General features: G+C 36.7%; 1 pseudogene; it reads right to left on the bottom strand.

Moving 5' to 3' along the window:
* Positions 1–2,286: 2,286 nt before the first annotated feature.
* LOC132285652 (putative leucine-rich repeat receptor-like serine/threonine-protein kinase At2g24130) lies at positions 2,287–6,259 on the bottom strand (annotated as a pseudogene).
* Positions 6,260–6,980: the final 721 nt, after the last annotated feature.

Genomic DNA, 6,980 nt, shown 5'->3' with positions numbered 1-6,980 from the left:
TGCCGATTCGTTTGGGGAGTGTCACTCAATTCTTGGTTTTTGCGTACCTTCGGATGACCTTCAGGCCTTTAAAGTTATCCTTTCACACCTTATGATCTGTCATTTAGTTTGACCTTGCTTCGATCTGGTTCGGTTCTCTTTGTGTGTTCCGAATTTACGGGACGAAATCTCTTTAAGGATGGTAGGTTGTAATGACCCAGTCATTTTCCTTCCTTTCCATTTTCTTAGATTTTCACGGATATTTTTTTCCCATTGATCTTTTCTTTTCTGAGTTCGGTTTCTCGTCACTTAGTGTCGTCTCGAGTGCTCGGGAATGGTTTCTGAAACTCTTTCCTTTGGATTGACAACTTCCTTAAAGGACGAGCCTTTGGATTGACAACTTCCTTAAAGGACGCGTCATTTCCACATTTTCACTTTTTGGACACTATTCACTTTTCGTCTTTTTCCCCATTGGTCACTTTTTGGCACCACCTCACTTTTTATGTTCGGAGTTGGTTTTTGACTTTATGTACCTTCATTCTAAGTAGTTTCCACAAAATATATATCTTTACTTTTGTAAAAAGGTACTCTGATTGCTCCCGGTGTCCATAAGAGCATGGATACATAGTTCTTCAGAAATATTTTCTTTTAAACACGTGCACCTTTTGCTAAAAGACACATAATAGAAAGATAGTAACCCTAATTATCAGGGTCTTCTTTGGATTTAGAAAAACTCATTTCAATAGTATAAAATTAACTAAAAACAGAATCATTTCTTATATATACATAATTCAATGAATTTTCCTTATTATATATATATATATATATAAGAGTTCATTCATGCCGAAAGGAGTCTAAGTTAACACTAAGTCCCTAACTAACCAATCACTAATTTCAATCAAATTATATGTGTTAATTATATATAGGCATGTAGATATATTACAATTGTTTAGAGTTATCATACAAAGGATTCTAACTCGACATTCATATTTATTTATTTTTAGACATTCAAGAAAGTATCAGTTTCAGAATTAAAACTAATGAAGAATAGTTTCTATAAACTTAAAATGCTACACACACACACACACACACACACACACACACACACGAGACTTATATCCAATCACAGTCCTTATAATTAAGGACTCATTGAGTCTTAGTACTCTTCTTATTCCTAACTCTATGAGATCCTTACAAAAAATTAGAATATGCAACATATTTTAATTTCATATAGAACACACAGCCAACAAGTAAAAGAAGTGTCATCATTCACTAGTCATATATAAAACAAATATGCGTGAATGAATTTTAATGATTAAATAAACACGTTGAAGACTTAATAAAAGCTTTAGATTGTTGGGGATTTTAGATATTTTTATACAATCTTATTTTTAAGTTCATTCACGTAATCATATTAAAATGTTACACATATATATTCATATCATAGTATAATCATAACATAATATATATAGTATAAATAAAACAATATACTGAATATAAAATCAATAAAAGGAGTAAAGAAAATTCTGGCCTGTTTAATGGAGAGGCACGCAACATGCGTTGTCCTAAAGCCTTTACAGCCTCCCTACGTGCAGGTTGTGATGACTATGAAAGGCTCTAAGATACAACTCCAGTGTCCTCCATAAGCACGTTCACAAAGAGACGAATCACCAAGTCTTTGTGTCATGTTGCCCATAAACTCAGATATATATATATATATACATATAATATTTTGGTGGAATGAAATAGAGGTTTGAACAGAAAGAAATATAAATAATGGAAGTAAAAACTGTATATAATCTATTATAATAACCATATATTTATAAGCTATTTTCACACCCTTAACCAATAGACACAACTAGTCATAAGAGGTCACACCTCTTCAAAAAAAAGTTTTAAAAACTTTTATATTTTATTCAAAAAAACCTAACATAGCCAACTTCAGAAATGTTTGTTATTAATGTGGAATGCATTTATTTAGGATAGCAGAAATATTAGATTATAATTATATGGTCTCTCTTTATTCCATTATTTTTGTTACATCATTTCTCGGACTCGTTAGTTTATCGTGTATCACAAAAAATCCACCATCCATGGATGCGAGATTCAGAATCTCATTAATGACAGATCAGATGGCTATAATGAGCCTTTGCATCAAGTTTGGACCTTACCTTAGGTTCTCAGTTGGGGTCCCTCATTGAGCATGAGAACTGATGCATGAACTAACCTGACCCTGAAAATCAGGCACCAAGCAATGGAACCCTTCAACCAATGGATACAAGAATCATATTTAATTATATTATCTGAGATAGTTATTCTGATGAATTTGATGATTGGAACAGTAAATTACGAACATTCTGATAGATCAATGGAACAGTAAATTACAAATTCAGGGGAAACTTAATTTATGTACAAAAATTTGGTTAAGCTCTAGTCATCACCTAGAGTAGAAGATGATATTCCTAGAGAGGAGGTAAATGTTACAGTGGTGTCTCCATTAAGGTATCTCTTGAGACGATCCAAGTCATCAGCAGCATCAAGCATTGTAGGCCTGGTAGGGGCGGATTCCTGTGTGCAGAGAATACCCAACTCGATCAATTCTCCAATCGCAACTTCCCACATTTTTTTCACTTCAGGGGACTCATCTCTCAAAGCTCTTACCAATGAAGAGTCTACCACTTTTTCCATCCTTCCACCATGGTGCTGACTCTTAACCCATTTGTGTAGGCTTAGCCCACCACCAAACATGTCATCTGTTGGTCTCCTTCTAGTCGCCATCTCAAGAACTAGAATGCCAAAGCTGTAAACGTCTCCCTTTGTAGATGTGATTGATCCAAACCCGTACTCTGCACAAGGAAAAAGGGAAGAAAAAAATTGAATGAAAAGCAAATTGACTTCAGCTTTGTACCGAAGAAAACTAAAATCAAGAAAACATTGTACAATAAATTTGGTACTGAATGTCTAGGAATGTGGAATATTGGTGTTAATGATTTCAAGGTTCTTATCGATATTATATTAAATAATGCAGACTTAATATAAAATCTGCCTTTATGCTGGAAAATGACTTCCCAAATTCCAAAAAATCTATGATCTAATTTTCTTTTTCTTTTTTCCTGAATGTATGATCTAATTTTCCATTTGTTTAGAAAAAGTACAGAAGTTGTAAGAACTCTCTTTTATCTTGTGCTTAAAACAATGTAGTAGGAATTGAGCTTTAATATTTTTTTTGTTCCATTCCTTTTGAATTTCAGATGCTGAAGAAAAGCAGAAATATGTACCTGGTGCTATGTATCCAATGGATCCACATAACATGTTTGCAGTAGAGTTCCCCATGTTCTCAACAACCCCAGCATTTTCCACTCCAGCAACCAACCTAGAGATCCCAAAATCAGAGACCAAAGCTGTCAAGTCATCATTGAGAAGAACATTGCTTGGCTTTAGATCACAATGTACGACTCTAGCTGGAGAGTGGTGATGTAGATAAGCCATCCCTTCAGATATGTCACTGCAAATGTTGACTCTCTGAATCAGGCTCAAGTCTGAAGACCCCGAAGCCAAAGCCAGACCTGTACCTGAGTGTGGGTGGAGACGGCTATCCAAGCTTCCATTTGCCATATAAGGAAGAACAAGGGCCTTAAAATCAGGTAGACTACAAAGTGTTATAATCCTTATCAGGTTCCTGTGACGAATTCTCTTTAAGACTTGGCATTCTCTGTTGAAACTCTTGGTAGAATTGCCAGTTTGCAGATGTAACACCTTAACTGCTATAGGCTTTCCATCTGGAAGAACTCCCTTGTAGACATGCCCATAGCTTCCCGACCCAAGAAGTTGGTGCTGATCAAATCCTCCAGTGGCTTCTGAGAGTTCCTTATATGTTATTCTTGGGAATTTGTGGATCAGTTCTGGTGGTGATTTGCTTACTGTTTCAGCCTCCCCAGAGGAAATCTTTCTTTGTAAGTGCCGGTATACAATCACACAACATATTGTTGACAAGAACACTAATACAGATATGACTATACAGAATACAATCAAGAACACATGCGAACGAAAGTAATTCCGCAGCTTTTGATGGCAATTTTGAAGACCAGGAAACCCACAAAGATTTTCGTTGCCTACGAATGACAGATTTGTAACAGAATCAAATATACCATCGGAGGGAATTCTTCCAGTGAAATTGTTATATGAAAGATTCAGAAATGTGAGAGTTTGAATTTTGTTCAAGCTTGTTGGGATTTTTCCAGACAAATGGTTTCCTGAAACATCAAAGGCTTCAAGGCTCTTAAGATCACCTAAAGAATCTGGAAGCAGCCCTTGAAGAGAATTCTGCGAAAAATTCAACACCCTCGAGGAAAGGCAATTTGCTATCTGAGGGAAGATACTTCCAGTGAAGTAATTCGATGAAAGATCTATCTCTTGGACATTTTCCAGCTTGCTTAGCTCAATTGGCAATAACCCTTCAAGATGATTATGGGAAAGATTCAGGAATATTCGAATCTCATGTATACCTAATATTCCTAGAGGGATGCCCCCTGTCAATCCGTTATAGGACAAGTCCAATGTGGCCAGATCCCTGCACTGTCCTAAACTTCCAGGTATTGCTCCTGAAAGGAGGTTGTTGTAAAGGAACAGAAAATTTATTTTGGTCAAATTTCCTAGAAATTCAGGGATCTCACCAGAGAGAGTGTTATTTGACAAGTCAAGCAGAGCTAGTTGAGGCAACTGTCCTACTGCTACTGGAATTGTCCCAGTGAATTTGTTGTGTGACAAGAAAAGCTGTTCCAAGAATGGCAACCCACTGATTTCTGCTGAAATTCCATTCAAGAGATTGGATGTCTAATTCAGCAACACAAGATTGGAAAGATTTGCTAAATCTGAAGGAATGGACCCAAAGATCCTGTTTTCTTGTAGGTATAGATATTCAAGTTTAACAAGTTGGCCAATGGAACTAGGCAACCTTCCTCCAAGGTCCATGCCAGCCAATTCAAGCTCCTCTAGTATAGTGCAGTTTGTGAGGGCGGCAAAGAATGGGTCAAGGTCATGACTGACAAATTCATTGTTTGATAAATGAAGAATGACAAGAAAAGTCCACTTTCCTACTATCTCCGAAGGCAATTCACCAATAAAATTGTTATACTCCCCGTCCAAATTATACACGTTTGAAAGGTTGGACATAGAGAATGGGAAATCTCCGGTGAATTGATTATCATACAAATTAAGGTTCCACAGAATACGGCAGTTTCCAATTTCTGGTGGAATATTCCCTTTGAGAAAGTTGTAGTAGAGGTCTACATTTCCCAATGAAGTGCAGTTGGAGAAGAAGGAAGCTGGAACCATACCTGTTAAGTTGTTGCCCCTCATACTTACAAAAGTACGATTGGAAAGGAAGGAGAAGAAATCTGGTATTGGACCATGCAATTTGTTCCCATCAAGCTTGATCCATACGAGGTGTTGGAGGGAGGAGGATTCTGGTGGAATGATGCCATACAGGTTATTGTCAAAAAGGTGTAAAAATCGAAGCCGGGTTAGATTTGAAATGAAGGGTGAAAGCAACCCAACAAGTGCGAGTCGTGTCACACGATGCCACTGTTTGTTGCAGCGGACACCCGTTAAGTTGCACACATAATTGGTCTCATTCCAGTTAGCAAGCGAGGAATTTGGGTCAGATATTATGGTCCTTTTGAATGCAAGAAGTGCAATTTTATCAGTCTCTAAAGAGTGGTAAGGGGTTTTGTGGTGGTGATAAGCGGAGAGTGCCTGTTCAGAGATAATAAAAATATTAAGCAGCAGAAAAAGGAAAATGGTTCTCTTGAAGACCATGTTGGAGAAACTGAAGTGCACAATGAAAAGTGCCCTCTACACTGCCTATCTCTTACGTTCATGGTGCTACATAATAAATTAATAAAAGAAGACTACCACAATTGTGTTTGTCCAGTTTTTTTTTTTTTTTTTTTTTTTTTTTTTTTTTTTTTTTTTTTTTTTTTTCTGTGTGTGTGTGTTTGTTTTTGAGAGAGAGATTGTTGATGATGAATGAGGAATGGTGTAAATGAAGGTGGGAAGAGATTTTTTGTATGAACAGTTCAATTGAGCAATGATTTGTTGGTGACTAAACACTCTTTTCCTTATGAGGTTGCACTTGCAACCATGATGAGTAGATTTACAATTCAATTTAAATGGATGCCCAGTTGGAGGACAATAAAAAATGCTGCTAGATATTAGTGGATGATAATCATATATTTCAACCAACTTTAAGCCTTGCTGAGTGGACATGGAATTTGAGGTGGAAGTACAGCAGTTGACATTCTAGTGTCCTGACTTTGGTGCAACTTGTTTGTCTATGAAATCTCTCACTTCGTATTCTGGATGGAAGTCCAGAATTCAAAATCTCATGTGGTCATTCCACAGAGGGACTGTATATGTATGGGGCGTTCTAAAAGGTCTGACTTCACCATCAATATCAACACAAGAAAGCAAGTACAAGAACACTATAAATCTCCCAGTGACAAAAACATGGATTCAACTTCAACAAGAGATAACAAAAGCCACAAAATCATGCTTCACTTCTCTAGGAGGACTAAGTGTCGCCCGTTGTGTGCTCCTTGCCTACAAAATATTGGGGTGAGCAAAGTAGCCCAGTAGGTGATGTGGTAACCAATCATAGCACAAGCATTCAAGCAAGGTATTCAACACTCACAGTATGCACCCTTACCATGATACTACCACGCCATATATCCAATGCATTTCAATTCCCTTTTTAACATCATTAAAACCATTTCTAGAGCATAGTTTCATCATTTGGGCATTTAATCAAACACTTGGAGGTCATAGTATCAATACACACATATGTTGGAATTCTAAACCCACCAATTTCATATAAGCATGTATATCACTATCCACATACGAGTATCACAACATAGACATCACATATATGCAAGAATCCCTTTCATTTCATCAATTGACATATTTCTAGCATATATCATATAGTCTCCTACCTCAACCATCAA

The sequence above is a fragment of the Cornus florida genome, unplaced genomic scaffold (genome assembly GCF_030987335.1).
Source record: "Cornus florida cultivar Cherokee Brave unplaced genomic scaffold, ASM3098733v1 CherokeeBrave_3.0.0_Hap2_Chr11, whole genome shotgun sequence".
In the NCBI taxonomy this organism is placed as follows: Eukaryota; Viridiplantae; Streptophyta; class Magnoliopsida; order Cornales; family Cornaceae; genus Cornus; species Cornus florida.
This window is presented reverse-complemented; position numbering and strand designations above follow the sequence as displayed.